At 39.7% G+C, this 12,514-nt stretch overlaps 2 protein-coding genes across 21 annotated transcripts in view; both read left to right on the forward strand.

Annotated features, from left to right (window-relative positions):
* CASP6 (caspase 6) overlaps positions 1 to 12,514 on the forward strand; it is a 1,021,045-nt gene that overhangs the window by 438,199 nt on the left and 570,332 nt on the right. The gene's annotated exons all lie outside the window — the stretch shown is intronic.
* The window catches only part of ELOVL6 (ELOVL fatty acid elongase 6), a 465,493-nt gene that overhangs the window by 230,059 nt on the left and 222,920 nt on the right, over positions 1 to 12,514 (forward strand). The window contains exon 5 of one of the 20 annotated variants that reach the window (XM_084973208.1): positions 8,541 to 8,573. The exons of the other annotated variants lie outside the window; for them this stretch is intronic. The gene's annotated coding sequence lies outside the window, so the exon portion shown is untranslated. The remainder of the gene's footprint in view (positions 1 to 8,540; positions 8,574 to 12,514) is intronic. 20 annotated transcript variants of the gene reach the window in all.

The raw sequence follows: 12,514 nt of genomic DNA on the forward strand, positions 1-12,514 counted from the left end.
CCCAAATCAAATGCCATTGTCTCCATCAAGTTGTTGCTCTCCCTCCCTACCACACACCCATTAGAAAAGATTGTTTTTCTCCCATATGCCTACAACACGTGACTCTCAGCCCAAAGATCATTCTCTATAATAACCTCTGTGCTTCCACTGAATTTTAAGTTTTTGAATGCAACAGCCTAATCTCAAAGTATCTACCATAGTTCTTATCACAAAATAAGTAATAAAGAAATCTTGGTTGAATTTAATTTATACAAATAAACTTCTGCTGACAATTCAGCAACTAGAATTTGGGGGATTCTCAACTGGTAAAATTAAGAAAATAAACCTTGCACTACTAAGCTGCAAGCAGGAAAACTGTATTTAACTAGGTAAGTTAGTTGCAAAACTGTAAAGCAAGCATCTCCCATGTTCTTAAGGAAAATGTGATTTGGATAAAACTTTCATTTGAATGCAGATATTCCAGAATGAGATCAGTGCATGATAAGTATTTAGCATATTGCCAGGCACAGAGTTAGTACGCAATAAGTGTTACCTACTGCCTGCTTCATCAGTTTTAAGATGCACTTGCTTTTCATTTTAATCTGTAGAATCAGGATGAACCCTGCAGTCCATGGTATCTTACAATCTCTGTCAGCCAGAGGCAGTTGGTTTTTTTAATGGAAGTATAGCTGATTTATAGTATTGTGTTAGTTTATATTGTTTTTAAGATTTTTTCCCCTTATAGGTTATTGCAAAATATTGAATATATTTCCTTGTGCTATATAGTAGGACCTTGTTGATTATATATTTTATATATAGTTGTGTGTATATGTTAATCCCAAACTCCTAATTCATTCCTTCCCCTGCCCCTTTCCCATTTGGTAACCATAAGATTGTTTTTCTGTGTCTGTGTGTCTATTTCTATTTTGTAAATAAGTTTGTTTGTATCATTTTTATTATATTCCACATATAAGTGATATCATATAGTATTTGTCTTTCTCTGTCTCACTTCACTTAATATAAAAAGTTCTATGTCCACTCATGTTGCTGCAAATGGCATTATTTCATGCTTTTTATGGCTGAGTAATATTCCATTGTATGTATGTACCACATCTTCTTTATCCATTCCTTTGTCAGTGGGCACTTAGGTTTCTTTCATGTCTTGGCTACTGTAAATAGTGCTGCCATGAACATTAGGGTGCATGTATCTTTTCAGATTATGGTGTTCTCTAGATATATGTCCCAGAATGGATTGCAGGATCATATGGTAGCTCTATTTTTAGTTTTTTAAGAAACCTCCATACTATTCTCCATAGTGGCTATACCAATTTATATATCCACCAACAATGTTGGAGGGTTCCTTTTTCTCTACACCCTCTCCAGCATTTATGATTTATAGACTTTTTGATGATCACCATTCTGACCAGTGCAAGGTGATACTTCATTGTAGTTTTGATTTGCACTTCTCTAATAATTAGTGATGTTGAACATTTTTTCATGTACCTATTGGCCATCTATTTAGATCTATGTCTGTTTAAATCTTCTGCCTATTTTTTAATTGGGTCTTTTTTTGATATCAGTCAACATGAGCTGTTTGTATATTTTGGAGATTAATCCCTTTCAGTCACATTGTTTATAAATATTTTCTCCCATTTTGTAGGTTGTCTTTTCATTAGCCAGAACAGTCTTTTTTTTTTTTTTTTTTAATTCATTTTAGGGCTGCACTTGCAGCATATGGAGGTTCCCAGGCTAGACATCAAATCAGAGCTATTATAGCTACCGGCCTACAGCACAGCCACAGCAACGCTGGATCCAGGGCGCATCTGCAACCTACACCACAGCTAGCAATGCCAGATCCTTAACCCACTGAGAGAAGCCAGGGACCGAACCCGCATCCTCATGGATACTAGTGGGGCTTGTTATAGCTGGGGAACTTCCCAAAAGCAGCCTTGATGTAGATGTTAAAAATCTTCCCTTGACACCATTTAGAAAGATCAAGAAAGCACCAACAGTAAACTGTCTTAGGTTCAGTGAAATATAGTTATTTTAACAGAGCTTGGTTACATCTTGAACTAGTGCCTGGCACCTAGGAGGTGTGACTATATGCTAAATAATAACTAGTGTGATAACCTTTGGTTATGGTTTAAACTTTAAAGACTTTGTAAATGGGAAATATGCCTGTAAGCCAAGAGCTCCCTTCATTTGGTAATGTCTATACACTTGAGTAGAATGTCATCCTGGTTCTAACTCATGTTCAGACATTACTATTACCAATTACTGTGGGAAAGTTGCAAATTAGAAAGGGATTTTGCAAAATACCACAAAGGCATAATGTGGTATTTTGCAAATACATGCATTGAAGGGGAAAATACCCAAATGCCAATGCAGATGGGTGCCTGCTGCCCTTCCTTTTCAATGCAATTGATTCGGAGCCGATTCCTACTTTCTAGGGGAAAGTGCATTCCCTGCATTATTCACTGACAAAAGTAGTGAGAGTTAATTCATCTTAAAAAGTAATGTGAGGACTTCCCGTCGTGGCGCAGTGGTTAACAAATCTAAGAACCATGAGGTTGCAGGTTCGATCCCTGCCCTTGCTCAGTGGGTTAGGGATCTGGCGTTGCCATGATCTGTAGTGTAGGTTGCAGACGCGGCTCGGATCCCAAGTTGCTGTGGCTCTGGTGTAGGCTGGCGGCTACAGCTCTGATTCAACCCCTAGCCTGGGAACCTCCATATGCTGTGGGAGTGGCCCAAGAAATGGCAAAAAGCCAAAAAGCCAAAAAAAAAAAAAAAAAGAATTTCTTGGTGGCAGTGATGAAATAGACATGACACAAATGAGATTTTAAAAGAATCATAATGGAATAAAGAATAGAAGTATCAGGTTTTTTTCCCCCTAAATTCAAAAGGGTGTATTTCCTAGTTTCTTTGGGGCTTTTTAGAAAGAGAATTTTCTGTTTCATTTCCCAAAACATTAGAGAATTGAGAAATGAACATCTCAGTATATACACAGAGAAAAAAAATCTTCCTTTGCTATTCATCTCTTCCATTTGACTAAGGTCACTAACAACCATCCCATTACTCAGTCATTTAATCCCTTCTCACCTTGCAAGTCTAACCAGCCACTAAATTCTGGACGTTCTGCCTATACAGTATCACTGTCTTTCTCCCTCTTTCCACATCCACTGCCAGTTCTAATTCTGACTTTTCCTTATCTGACCCCAGGTATAATTGCCTTCTAAATCATTTCCTGTGGCTTCTGTTCTGAGGCATTCCATGCCAATGCAAACCAGTGATGAATTTCACACTCAGAAATCTTCAGAAGCTTCTTCTTGCCACCTTAATGCCTAATAGACATCTCAAGTTCATTATGTCCAAAACTGTGGCCGTGATCGTTCCCTTCAGACTCTCATTTCCCATAACCTTTCCATTTCAATTGGTGGCAGACATTACAAAACCACCATGTTCAGCTGGTAACTCCTGATTGATGCTGCAAAACTCACTCTTCCCACAAGCCTCCTTGGCATCCCAGTTAATTGGGGCAGAAACCTTGAAGTCTTTTTTGGCAACTCTCTTATTCCCACACTTAACATTCACTCCATCAGGAAAAAAGAAATCTGTCAGCTCAAATATCGAAATAAATACCTAGGAGTTCCCGTTGTGACTCAGCAGGTTAAGAACCCGACTAGTATCCATGAGGATGCAGGTTTGATCCCTGGCCTCACGTAGTGGGTTAGGGATCCAGCTTTGCCACAAGCTGCAGCATAGGTCAGATCCTGAGTTGCTGTGGCTCTGGCTGTGGCCAGCAGCTGCAACTCCGAGTTGACCCCTAGCCTGGGAACCTCCGTACACCACAGGGCTGGCAAGAAAGAAAGAAAGGAAGGAAGAGAGAGAGAGAGAGAGAAAGAAAGAAAGAGGAGAGAGAGAAAGAAAAAAGAAAGAGAGACAAAGAGAAAGAGAGAGAAAGAAAGAAAGGGGGGAGGGAGGGAGAGAAGGAAAGAAGAGAAAGGAAAAAAAATTATCCAGAATCCAGCTCCTTCTCAATGCCTCCATTGATAGCTGGCCTAAGCCACTATCGGCTTTTGCCTCCATTGCTTCAATAGCTCCCACCTCGTCCCCTACCTTCTACCCTTGGCACACTAAAGCCTGCTATTCTGCTATTCTTAAAACTGTACATCAGATTTGTTTCTCCTTTGTTCAAAACCCAACAATAGTGCTATTTCCTATAATTTCCTATATTGCCAGGCCCCAGTGATCTGCCCTCCACCTCATCTTTCTGACCTCATTGCCTACTACTCTCCTGACTTGCTCACCCCACTGCGGCTGTGCTGGTCTCCTTGCTGAGTTCACCAAACAAGCCAGATATGCTTAAGGTCCTTGGACAGGCTCTTCCCTCCATAGGAACTGTTCTTTCCCCAGATATTTACCTGGCTGTTTCCCTTACATCCTTCATATTTTTGTTTGAATTTCACCTTCTCAGTGAATAAATACCCTGTATAGAACAAAACCCTCTCCATTGCCCAGGACCCTTGAGCCTCCTCACCATGTTCTGCCTTTATTTTTTCATGGTAGCCCTCACCACCTTCTAACAGACCACGCAATTCTCTTATTTCTTATTTTTATTGTCTCCCTCTCCTTCAATAGAAGCTACACAGATATAGGAGTTTTTATTGATTTTGTTCATGGATATACACTAAATACCTATTACTTTACTGGACATATTGTGAGTACTTAATATTTCTTTTCCATTGTGGCTCAGTGGGTTAAGAACCCGCCTAGTATCCATGAGGACGTGGGTTCAGTCCCTGGCCTAGATCAGTGGGTTAAGGACCCAGTGTTGCAGCAAGCTGCGTCATAGATCACAGATGCAGCTCAGATCTGGCATTGCTATGGCTGTGTCTGTGGCTGAAGCTGCAGCTCTAATTCAGCCTCTAGCCTGGGAACTTCCATATGCCACAGGTGTGGCCCTAAAAAAACAAACAAACAAAAAGAACTGAATTAGTTAAATGCCAATCAATCAAGAATGGACATTCTGGGAGTTCCTGATGTGGTTCAGTGGGTTATGAGCCTGACTAGTTCCATGAGGGCAGGTTCAATCCCTGACACTGCTCAGTGGGTTGGGGATCCAGGGTTGCTGTGAGCTATGGTATAGGTTGCAGACACAGCTCAGACTTCTCATTGCTATGGCTGTGGCATAGACTGGGAGCTGCAGCTCCAATTCGATCCCTAGCCTGGGAACTTCCATATGCCACAGGTGTGGCCCTAAGGAACCACAACAAAAAATCCACATCAATTTCTAACCTATTTTCCCATCTTTATCACCACTACGTTAGTTTTCTATGCTTTAGTCAGTCAGTAGAGTACATATGTTTAGGTAGTTTTCATGAAAATAAAATGCTGGAGGGAAATGTGCTTCTGTAAAAATCTTTTTTTTTTTTTTTTTGTCTTTTTGCCATTTCTTGGGCCGCTCCTGCTGCATATGGAGTTTCCCAGGCTAGGGGTCTAATCGGAGCTGTAGCCACCAGCCTATGCCAGAGCCACAGCAACGCAGGATCCGAGCCGCATCTGCGACCTACACCACAGCTGACGGCAACACCAGATCCTTAACCCACTGAGCAAGGCCAGGGATCGAACCCGCAACCTCATGGTTCCTAGTCGGATTCATTAACCACTGTGCCACGATGGGAACTCCTAAAAATCATTTTTAATTCTAGGTCACTCATCCAAGTCACATGCTAAAAAAGGGGGACTGTTTCAGGTCTTTCACAGTCATTTCCAAGGTGGTTGTTGGCACAGTTATGAAGTGAAGATGGAATAGCGCCACCTAGTGTCAGCCTGTTGATTTTGATGAAATGACACTTGGGCTTTTCCATTGGCATTTTGTTCTCTAATACTTTTTTGTTGTTGTTGCTCTTTTTGTCTCTTTTAGGGCCGCACCCGCGGCATATGGAGGTTCCTAGGCTGGGGGTCCAATCGTAGCTATAGCCACCAGCCTACCTCAGAGCCACAGCAACGCAAGATTCGAGTTGCATCTTCGACCTAACACCACAGCTCACGGCAACACCAGATCCTCAACCCACTGGGCGAGGCCAGGGATCCAACCCATATCCTCATGGATGCTAGTCAGGTTCATTAACTGCCAAGGCACGACGGGAAATCCTCTAATACATTTTAATAGTTGCCTTTTTGAAAAAGTTCATTACTGTCTTGCATGTTATCAAACAAAACTTTTTATCTGGCCATATAAATTTTCCCTCCCCACCAAAACAAATTATTTTGTAATTACCACCAAAAACGTTTGTCTAACTGATGTTGTGTAACCTAAACATAGTACAAATAAAAAAATGATTCATTCACAGAAATATAGAAAACTTCAGATCTCATCTCTGGAAAATAAAGAAGGTCTTAAGATGGTAATTCTAGTTTTCCTGGTATATTAGTTATTTCGCATCATAATTAACAGTCATGAATAAAGAATATTTCTTCCAGGGAAGGTACCCTTCTCTCGTCCAGATTTTCAGAAATGCAGATATCCCTCTTTTTAATCCATAAGTGATTATTACATCAGTTGCTTATTATAGAGTCTACTAAATAAAGGCAAGATCGGACTATATGACTATTTGTCATCAGTTCATCCAACAAATATTTACTGAGTGCCTACTGTGTGCCAGATTCTGTTATGGGTTAAAGTAATTCAGTAGTCCAAAACTGACTGATCCCTCCATCTTCAGGGAATTTACATTCCACTTGTTGGTTGTGTACTCATTGCTTAGCTAGTTTGGGAAGACTGACAATGCTTGCCCTCCTGGCTGCTGATATTTAACTGGGAGAAAACGAACTATAAGCACAATAAATAAAAATATAGTATGTTGCATGATGTTATGGGTTGAACTGTGACCCCCTCAAAATTCATGTGTTGAATTCCTGACTTGCAGTACTTCATAATGTGGCCATAGTTGTAAATGACATCGCTGCAGTTGTAATTAGCTAAGATGAAGTCATAGTGAAGTATGGTGGCCTCTAATGCAATATGACACATGTCCTTATGGAAAGGGGAAATTTGGACACAGACATCTACACAAGGAGAACGCCGTGTGGATATGGCAGAAATCAGAGTGACGTACCCACAAGCCAAGGAACGCTCAAGATTACCAACAAACTGGCAGAAACTACGAAAGAGGTGTGCAAAAAATTCTCTCTTAAAACTCTCAGAAAGAACCAACTTTGCCAACAACTGGACACAGACTTCTAGCCTCAGTCTATAAAGCAATGCATTTCTATTGTTCTAAGTCCCCTATCTGGGGGTACTTTGGTGTGGCAGCCCCAGGAAGCTAAAGAATATGATCCAGCAATCCCACTCTTGGGCATATATCTGGACAAAACTTTCCTTAAAAAAGACACATGCACCCTCATGTTCATTGCAGCACTATTCATAATAGCCAAGATATGGAAACAACTCAAATGTCCATTGACAGACAGTTGGATTAGGAAGATGTAGTATATATACACAATGGAATACTACTCAGCCATACAAAAGAACAAAACAATGTCATTTGCAGCAACATGGACAGAACTAGAGAGTCTCATACTGAGTGAAGTCAGAAAGAGAAAGACAAATACCATATGATATCACGTATATCTGGAATCTTTTCCACAGAAAAGTATGGACTTGGAGAATAGACTCGTGGTTGCCAAGGGGGAGGAGGAGGGAGTGGGATGGGCTGGGAATTTGGGGTTAATAGATGCAAACTATTGCCTTTGGAATGGATTAGCAATGAGATCCTGCTTTGTAGCACTGGGAGATATGTCTAGTCACTTATGATGGAGCATGATAGTGTGAGAAAAAAGAATGTGTCCATGTATGTGTAACTGGGTCACCATGCTGTACAGTAGAAAAAAAATAATGTATTGGGGAAATAAAAAAGAAAGAAAGAAAATAAAGAAAAGTAAAGATAGTGGATAGTTTGCAACTTAGAATGAACATGGAAGTGACTGCCTAATTGGTTAATGGGACAGGAGTTCTTTTGGAATGATGAAAATATGTTTTGAACTAGTTAGAGGTGGTGGTTGCACAACATTGTGAATATTCTAAATGCCATGAAATTTCACACTCTAGGAGCTCCCATCATGGCGCAGTGGAAACAAGTCCGACTAGGAACCATGAGGTTGCGGGTTCGATCCCTGGCCTTGATCAGTGGGTTAAGGATCCGGTGTTGCCATGAGCTGTGGTGTAGGTCACAGATGAGGCTCTGATCTGGCATTGCTGTGGCTGTGGCCTAGGCCAGAGGCTACAGCTCCAATTGGACCCCTAGCCTGGGAACCTCCATACGCCTCAGGTGCGTCCCTAAAGAAGAAAAAAAAAAAAGTTACACTTTAAAATAGTTAATTTTTTAACCTTTTAAATGAAATACCTAGTGTGCCCTTTGCCCATTATTCTTTGTCACATTGTCCCTGATGCCCAATGAGCAAGATAGCACTCTGGATGTAGTCTAGCACTCCAGTCACTATCTTCTTCTTCTCTTTTTTTTAATAGACAAGGCTTTATGTTTCATTTATTTATTTTCCAGCTTGGACAAATCGGGTTTAGAAGCATAAACAAGGTATGTTTCTACCATCTCCATCAAAAACATAACAAGTACAATTATTGTATTTAAAATACAAAAGGGATACAGAGTCCACCAGTGTCTTTTGTAAATGTAAATTTAAAAATGCATAATTGACAGTGTAATATATAAGTAAAATGCCATGATACAGAGAGAATTGTTAAGTTAATAAAACTCTGACATTGTTTGATACAGTAGAACAATACTGAATTCCACTTTTAAAATATGACACTATTTATATTTATCTACTGATCAATATGATCAGCTAAATTTAATTCTTTTCTTTTTTTTTTTTTTTTTTTTTTTTTTAGGGCTGCAGCCATGACATATAGAAGTTCCCAGGCTAGGGGTCAAATCAGAGCTATAGCTGCCAGCCTACACCACAGCCACAGCCACACAGGATCCAAGCCTCATCTGCAACCTACCTCACAGCTCAAAGAATGCCGGATCCCCGACCCACTGAGCAAGAACAGGGATTGAACCTGAATCCTTATGGATACTAGTTGGATTCGTTTCCACGTGCCACAGTGGGAATCCCAGTCAGCTGAATTTAATGGGGAAAAAAAAAAATCCAAGACTAGCAGTTCCTCTCATTTGAGAACCACTCCTGTTGGCAGCCTTCAATTTCTGGAGTCTATGCAAAAACAACATTAAAAATAGAGTAGAGGTGACATTTCAGCTGTTAAAGGGTTAATGGTCCCTGTGACCAAGTAATTACCACACAGAGGCCTTCTTTTTCCCCACTGTCTATTAAGCCACTTAGGGGTTAGTCTTTGGTGACTGACCCTCATTACAAAGGCTGGCATCTCTAATCAGGTTTTTGATCTTTTGATACCAATCACCATCTTGGATAAAGAAGGTGGAGCCTCCTTCCTTGGAGATCCTTGAAAGGAGATCTTGGCCTGTTAGGTTTTTGCAGAGCCGATCTGCCATACCATCCCTGGATGACAATGTCCTAGACTCTGTTGTGAGAGAGAAATTTGAGAAATTTAAAATCTGTCCTGTTTACAGTTCTTTGTTTCCAGTTAGAGCCGCATCTAATTCTAACTGATACCATTTGGAATTGGAGCTGGAGATTTAAGCCAACTCTTCATAGACAAGGAAACTGAGAATCAGAGGGATCCAATGATATAGTCTACATAATCATGTGTCCATATCTGTACCTCAGTAAATATTTGTTGATCTCCTAAGTTTTACATGTGTGCTCTTTAATTTGGATTTTTAGGAAAGAAAGCCCTAAAAGCAGGTGGTTACTTCTGTTAGGTCCGAAGCCAGTCTCTCCACAAATCTTTCCTTTTGTTGAGCCTCTTCTAGCCTCAGGAGTAGAAGAAATCCCAGAAATTGTGCCAGAAGATCAATAACCAATGTAAAGATTTTTAAAAATAACTTGACAAGTCAAATTAGTAATAATGATAGCTACTGTTTATTAAATATGTCTTATTTCCAGGCTCCGTGCTAAGAGTTTTACTAAGATTTTCTCATATAATCCTCACAACAAACCTGTGAAGTATTATTATCCTCATTTTTCATAGAAGGGAATTGAAGCTTCAAGAAATTGCTTGCCTGGAGTTCCCATTGTGGCACAACAGAAACGGCAGTGTCTCTGCAGCCAGCTGGGATACAGGTTCATTGTCTCTGCAACCAGGTGGGACACAGGTTCATTCCCTGGCCTGGCACAGTGGGTTAAGGATCCAGTATTTCTGCAGCTGAGGCATAGTTCACAAATGCAACTCATATCTGATCCTTGGCCCAGAAACTCTATATGCCATGGGGCAGCTAAAAAAAAAAAAAGAGAAAGAAAAAAGAAATTGATGGAGTTTCCTAAGTTTACAATTAGCAAACTGGCACATTACCCAGAACCCAGTGTTGATTGGCATCAAACACTGTGATCTTAAGTACTGGGTAAACAAAAATGAAAGTAGACGTTGACTGGTCCATCTGATCGAGGACTTTTTCTTTGTAACCACTGCTTCGCTGCTAACAGGAAGCTCAGCTTGAGCCTGTTACACTCTATAAAATTATTTTCCTTCCACTACATAATGATTTTCCTTCTGTCCTCTTTTTTTTTTCTTTTTTGTCTTTTTGCTATTTCTTGGGCCGCTCCCGCGGCATATGGAGGTTCCCAGGCTAGGGGTCCAATCGGAGCCGTAGCCGCCAGCCTACGCCAGAGCCACAGCAACGTGGGATCCGCCCCGCGTCTGCAACCTATACCACAGCTCATGGCAACGCCAGATCGTTAACCCACTGAGCAAGGGCAGGGACCGAACCCGCAACCTCATGGTTCCTAGTCGGATTTGTTAACCACTGCGCCACGACAGAAACTCCCTCCTTCTGTCCTCTTAATGCACAGTGTAAGATGTACAATGTAGAAGGTGGCAAAATTCTTTATAAATACAGGAGCAGCTATAGCATTTAATTTAAAATCTTTATTCAGTTTGCGTATATGCAGAAACTAGGAAGGTATTGCCTTATATCCATAGTCCCACAGCTTTAATTTCCATTTGTGTAAGAATTTCCATTTTCCATTTTTTTTTAAGGCAAATGAAGGTTTCTCTCAAATAAAAATTACTTGCTCCTCTGTGCCCCATCACACTTGATTCAGCTCCGTATTACCCTCCTTCCCTCATTAGATTTGACTTGTCTGCTTGTATGACTATTTCCCCACTACACTGACAGCAGCATGACAACATGTCCATGTCTTCCACTGTCACGAAGTCTTAAGACTTGAGTTAATTCTTGGCACATAGTAGGTAGATAAATATTGAATGAATGAATGAGCCAATGAAAGAAAATAGCATATTACTGTACCATCTTCTGGGTAAAGTCATGTAATAACAAGATTTAAAGTAAAGAATTTAGAGTAGTTTTATTATTACATTGAGTTTGAAGTTAATATAAGCAAGGAATTGCAAAACAAAAAAATTCCCCAGTCTTTTTGCCGTAACTAGCCTAGACCTTTCAACTACGTATTTTGAAGTAAGTTTATAGGACATGTTTGTACAAGAGAAACTTTTTTTTTTTCCATCAGATTTTAAGGGGTTTGATGGTTGTGAATTTTCTTTTCATGATATTCACATATTCTCCCACATTGAATCCAAATGAAAATTTCAGTGAGAAAATAAATCATTACCTCTTTTACTGTTGTAAATTATAATCCTTTCTACTCTTGAAAAAACTCCAGGTGTTGAATGATTTTGACCAAAACTAAAAGTGTTAACTGAAGTAGCTGTCAAATGCCTCCCACAGATGGCATGTTTAACTTATGAACACACAATATGAACATGAGTATTTATCCTTTCTCCTATTCAACTGAACAATTTATTCATATGATTCCTTGAATATTTTCAGAATGCTAGTCTGCAGGTTATTCATCCAGGAATAGAATCTCTGAAAATTAAATACAGGGGGCTTTAAAAGTATGAGTGAATAATAAGCTTCTCAGAGTGATAATACTGAGATGATTAGCTATTACATATCTCCTTGTCTCTAAAAATAAATGATTAAAAAAAAAACAAAAAACTTTTCTTCTTCCCAGTGGAGTTCTGAGACTTTTTCTCCACCTCCCTGTCTCTAGAATAGTGTGTATGTAAGCTTATAATTAGTTTAAAAACTAACTACAACATGACACAGGATAACTTGAAAAACATAAAAAGACACTTCTTCCCTTTCGTAACTACCTTTCTCTCACTTAAATGTCTCTGAACTCATTTACAATTCATGCGATGTCTATATCTATTGTGATTACTTATGTGTTTATTTATTTCCACAATATTTTTCCTGATTTCTATTCCCCCCTGCTTTTTCTTTGCCTTTTTTTTTAACCCTTCCCTTGTCTTATAGACTAAATCCTGATATTTCTTCATCTTTGCTTCTGGAATCCGCTATAGCCATATTGTCTAACAAATATAATGTGAGCCACATATGTAAGTCAAAAGTTA

This window comes from Sus scrofa, chromosome 8 (genome assembly GCF_054392235.1).
Source record: "Sus scrofa isolate SSC_HxYL_T2T_F1_AM1 chromosome 8, Sscrofa_HxYL_maternal_Yorkshire_Landrace_v2.0, whole genome shotgun sequence".
Taxonomy (NCBI): domain Eukaryota; kingdom Metazoa; phylum Chordata; class Mammalia; order Artiodactyla; family Suidae; genus Sus; species Sus scrofa.